Source organism: Schistocerca cancellata, unplaced genomic scaffold, assembly GCF_023864275.1.
Source record: "Schistocerca cancellata isolate TAMUIC-IGC-003103 unplaced genomic scaffold, iqSchCanc2.1 HiC_scaffold_931, whole genome shotgun sequence".
Classification (NCBI taxonomy): Eukaryota; Metazoa; Arthropoda; class Insecta; order Orthoptera; family Acrididae; genus Schistocerca; species Schistocerca cancellata.
The window spans coordinates 15,001-20,000 of NW_026046939.1; the positions used below are offsets into that span (position 1 = coordinate 15,001).

The 5,000-nt window shown below is 54.0% G+C and overlaps 1 non-coding gene across 1 annotated transcript in view; it reads right to left on the minus strand.

Annotated features, from left to right (window-relative positions):
- The window catches only part of LOC126149479 (small subunit ribosomal RNA), a 1,909-nt gene extending 993 nt beyond the window's left edge, over positions 1 to 916 (minus strand). The window contains exon 1 of the ribosomal RNA XR_007530919.1: positions 1 to 916. This exon is cut by the window's left edge and continues 993 nt beyond it. This is a non-coding gene — a ribosomal RNA (small subunit ribosomal RNA).
- Positions 917 to 5,000: the final 4,084 nt, after the last annotated feature.

Here is a 5,000-nt window from a genome sequence, read left to right on the forward strand (position 1 = left end):
GTCCTATTCCATTATTCCATGCACACAGTATTCAGGCGGGCTTGCCTGCTTTAAGCACTCTAATTTGTTCAAAGTAAACGTGCCGGCCCACCCAGACACTCAATAAAGAGCACCTTGGTAGGATTTCAACGGGGTCCGCCTCGGGACGCACGAACACGCACGAGGCGGTCGCACGCCTTCGGCTCGCCCCACCGGCAGGACGTCCCACGATACATGCCAGTTAAACACCGACGGGCGGTGAACCAACAGCGTGGGACACAAATCCAACTACGAGCTTTTTAACCGCAACAACTTTAATATACGCTATTGGAGCTGGAATTACCGCGGCTGCTGGCACCAGACTTGCCCTCCAATAGATACTCGTTAAAGGATTTAAAGTGTACTCATTCCGATTACGGGGCCTCGGATGAGTCCCGTATCGTTATTTTTCGTCACTACCTCCCCGTGCCGGGAGTGGGTAATTTGCGCGCCTGCTGCCTTCCTTGGATGTGGTAGCCGTTTCTCAGGCTCCCTCTCCGGAATCGAACCCTGATTCCCCGTTACCCGTTACAACCATGGTAGGCGCAGAACCTACCATCGACAGTTGATAAGGCAGACATTTGAAAGATGCGTCGCCGGTACGAGGACCGTGCGATCAGCCCAAAGTTATTCAGAGTCACCAAGGCAAACGGACCGGACGAGCCGACCGATTGGTTTTGATCTAATAAAAGCGTCCCTTCCATCTCTGGTCGGGACTCTGTTTGCATGTATTAGCTCTAGAATTACCACAGTTATCCAAGTAACGTGGGTACGATCTAAGGAACCATAACTGATTTAATGAGCCATTCGCGGTTTCACCTTAATGCGGCTTGTACTGAGACATGCATGGCTTAATCTTTGAGACAAGCATATGACTACTGGCAGGATCAACCAGGGAGCTGCGTCAACTAGAGCTGAGCAGCCGGCCGCCCGGGAGTGTGTCCCGGGGGCCCGCGCGAACACGCAAGCGTCCGCTCAATTATTCTGCAAACAGGAGGAGGCTGGGCTCCCCTGCACAATACACCTCGAAACCCTCTCAGGTCCCGGCGGCGCGCAGCGCCGTCCTAAGTACTTGGTCGGGTTCGAGAGAGGCGCAATCGCCCGGAGTTAGGCGAGTAGACGCTTTAGGTGCGACCACCCGTGCTCCCAACTGAGCTTGCTGCTGCCGACAGAGGCCCGGGAGCGTGCTGTCGTGGCATTGCCGGCGGGAGACAACACGCGCCACCTACGGTGACCGGCAGCTCCAACGCCAGCGCCACAGAAGGGCAAAGGCCCCACGTGGGTGCCGAAGCGAACTCTCCCAGCACAGCGCACGTGCCAACACGTCCGCACAACTGCGATACAAACCACCAGCGAGAACCGCTGGGGCGACCGAGCAGCAGACGGCGTCGCGGCGCCGAGTGCCGGGCGGCGGCGCATCCTCAACGCACACAGTCCTCAATCGGACCAGCACACTGCAGATGTCCACCGCGCTTCGCACCGGGTCCGCGAGGACCCACTTTGGCTGCACGGCGCCGCGCGCAGGGTGCCCCGGCGCGCAGCTGCGCCGCCTGCCGCGTCCGTCGGCCGGCGCGCCTGCCACTGGGCGCCCCCACCAGCCGGCTGTAGCGGTGCGCCACGCACCGCGCGGCCAGCACGCCGGGGCGGCCCCCCCTCACCGGCCGGGGACAGTCCCACCCACCCACAGCCGCGTATCGCTTCACACCCAGATTCACATTCACGTTCGTTGGTATGGTGGGGACCGCTTCGTAGCTGTACCGATCGTTGCCCTCACAGATGTACCTCCAGCAAGATCAACCGCACCACAACGGGTTACCAGTTGTTCATTTGCGTAACGTCACCAGTAAACGTACACGTCCATCCCCGTTTGCAAAGTCAACTATTATTGCATTGCCTGCCTGTCAGGTGTCAAGACACACTACATTCGCTCACATCCACGCAACAAAATGTGCCCGACTAGAGGGCACGTGGAAGGTGCCCCCGTACATATGCGATCTCCATTGCGCGACCAACTGTCAACCGGCCTCTGTAGCATGTCGCAGATGTGGAACGCGGGGCACCGTGCTATCACATTGTGTGAGAAGAGACTACTACGTCTGCATACACGCGCCACTACATGAACAGACGGCTCATGCTGATCGCCATCCACTGCGTCCATTACTCCCACACGTCTCTATGGCGTACCACACTGCAATGCAGCTGTTATGGGGAGATGACACATAGCTGTGTACACAACATTCTGAGCCGGTTGCGGTTGGACAACAATACATTAATGTAACGTGTCATATGCCAATTACAGAGCAGGGTAAGGCACAACGTGGGTTAGGTTAAGGCACAACGTGGGTTAGGTTAAGGCACAACGTGGGTTAGGTTAAGGCACAACGTGGGTTAGGTTAAGGCACAACGTGGGTTAGGTTAAGGCACAACGTGGGTTAGGTTAAGGCACAACGTGGGTTAGGTTAAGGCACAACGTGGGTTAGGTTAAGGCACAACGTGGGTTAGGTTAAGGCACAACGTGGGTTAGGTTAAGCCACAACGTGGGTTAGGTTAAGCCACAACGTGGGTTAGGTTAAGCCACAACGTGGGTTAGGTTAAGCCACAACGTGGGTTAGGTTAAGCCACAACGTGGGTTAGGTTAAGCCACAACGTGGGTTAGGTTAAGCCACAACGTGGGTTAGGTTAAGGCACAACGTGGGTTAGGTTAAGGCACAACGTGGGTTAGGTTAAGGCACAACGTGGGTTAGGTTAAGGCACAACGTGGGTTAGGTTAAGGCACAACGTGGGTTAGGTTAAGCCACAACGTGGGTTAGGTTAAGCCACAACGTGGGTTAGGTTAAGCCACAACGTGGGTTAGGTTAAGCCACAACGTGGGTTAGGTTAAGCCACAACGTGGGTTAGGTTAAGCCACAACGTGGGTTAGGTTAAGCCACAACGTGGGTTAGGTTAAGCCACAACGTGGGTTAGGTTAAGCCACAACGTGGGTTAGGTTAAGCCACAACGTGGGTTAGGTTAAGCCACAACGTGGGTTAGGTTAAGCCACAACGTGGGTTAGGTTAAGCCACAACGTGGGTTAGGTTAAGCCACAACGTGGGTTAGGTTAAGCCACAACGTGGGTTAGGTTAAGCCACAACGTGGGTTAGGTTAAGCCACAACGTGGGTTAGGTTAAGCCACAACGTGGGTTAGGTTAAGCCACAACGTGGGTTAGGTTAAGGCACAACGTGGGTTAGGTTAAGGCACAACGTGGGTTAGGTTAAGGCACAACATGGGGGTAGATTGCGGTACAAATTGCGTTACATTGCGGTGCAAATTGCGTTACATTGCGGTGCAAATTGCGTTACATTGCGGTGCAAATTGCGTTACATTGCGGTGCAAATTGCGTTACATTGCGGTGCAAATTGAGTTACATTGCGGTGCAAATTGAGTTACATTGCGGTGCAAATTGAGTTACATTGCGGTGCAAATTGAGTTACATTGCGGTGCAAATTGAGTTACATTGCGGTGCAAATTGAGTTACATTGCGGTGCAAATTGAGGTAGGTTAAGGTGCAACACAGGTTAGGTTAAGGTGACATAGGTTAGGTTAAGGTGACATAGGTTAGGTTAAGGTGACATAGGTTAGGTTAAGGTGACATAGGTTAGGTTAAGGTGACATAGGTTAGGTTAAGGTGACATAGGTTAGGTTAAGGTGACATAGGTTAGGTTAAGGTGACATAGGTTAGGTTAAGGTGACATAGGTTAGGTTAAGGTGACATAGGTTAGGTTAAGGTGACATAGGTTAGGTTAAGGTACAAACTGGGTTGTGTTATGGTACACATTGCGTTGTAGTACAGTACACGTTAGGTTTGGGTACGGTACACAATGTGGTATGGGATGGCGTGTTGTGGGGGGGGGGGGGGGGTGAGGTTCGTTGATATCGACCGTAGGACGTGGATGCCCGAGGCAGCGTCAGTGTGTCAAAGGAGTTATGTCACGTCGGGATGCGCTTTCCGCCAGTGAGAGGGGGGGGCGAGCCGTGTCTGTGGTTGCGGCAGACCTGTGTGTTTCATTCCTGCCAGTGTGTTTGTGCTGTAAGACGAGGCAGTGTGGTGATGTTGGGTGCACCCCTGTGTAGGACATGTGTGGGTGTTGGTGGCTTATCTGAGCAATTGTGGTTGTCGGACGAGTGGGATATTCTGTTTTATGATTGGACCTCCTGGCCTGGTTATCATAGTCTGGTTGGTGTACTGTGGCGGATAGGATGCACCGGACGTTGGTCCATGCCGGTGCTTAATTATTGTATCTGTGTTTGTTACAGGCAGAGAGTAGTGTGTGATAGAGTGTGTGGGTGATAGAGTGTGCGGGTGACGTGTGGTTCGTTTTGTTTGCACAGACGTTCAGCATGTATAGGGGCATTTGCGTATTTGATCTATCTATGTGGGCCTGCATAGTTTACTGAGCAGTGCTGCGAGGTGACTGAACTACGAGCGACGTACTCATTTACAGCGGAATGGTTGCCTTCTACCAAAGATGGAGTATCGACTCTACGACAGCGTTGGCACCGCAGGAAGCGGTGTCGTACAATGGCCCCCACACCGTCATCGTTGTGCGGGGTAGGGACCGTATATATTCTGCGAGGAGCCCTGTTTGCCACAGGGCGTGGGGTCTCGCGTCCTGCGGTTCAGTGCCCCCAGGGAAGCGCGCGGAGGTGGTGCTGCTGCTGCTGTAGCAAGCGAGCTACTTAGAGCATGTATAGGGACAGCGGGAATATGGCATATTGGATATAACTCTTCATGAAACGCAAGATATAGGGGTGGATTGCACGATAGGAGTGCGGGAAGAGTCCGCCATTCATCCGCTGGAGTTGCGATTTGGGCGGTTGGAGTGGGGCACGTGCGGGTGCGGGTGGAGCGATTGTCGGTCGACGACTTCGTGCGGCGCAGGCACTGGCGTTGGGGCTCCTGTGGTGGACAGATGATGCAGGCTGTGTGGGTGGCGTCGAAAAA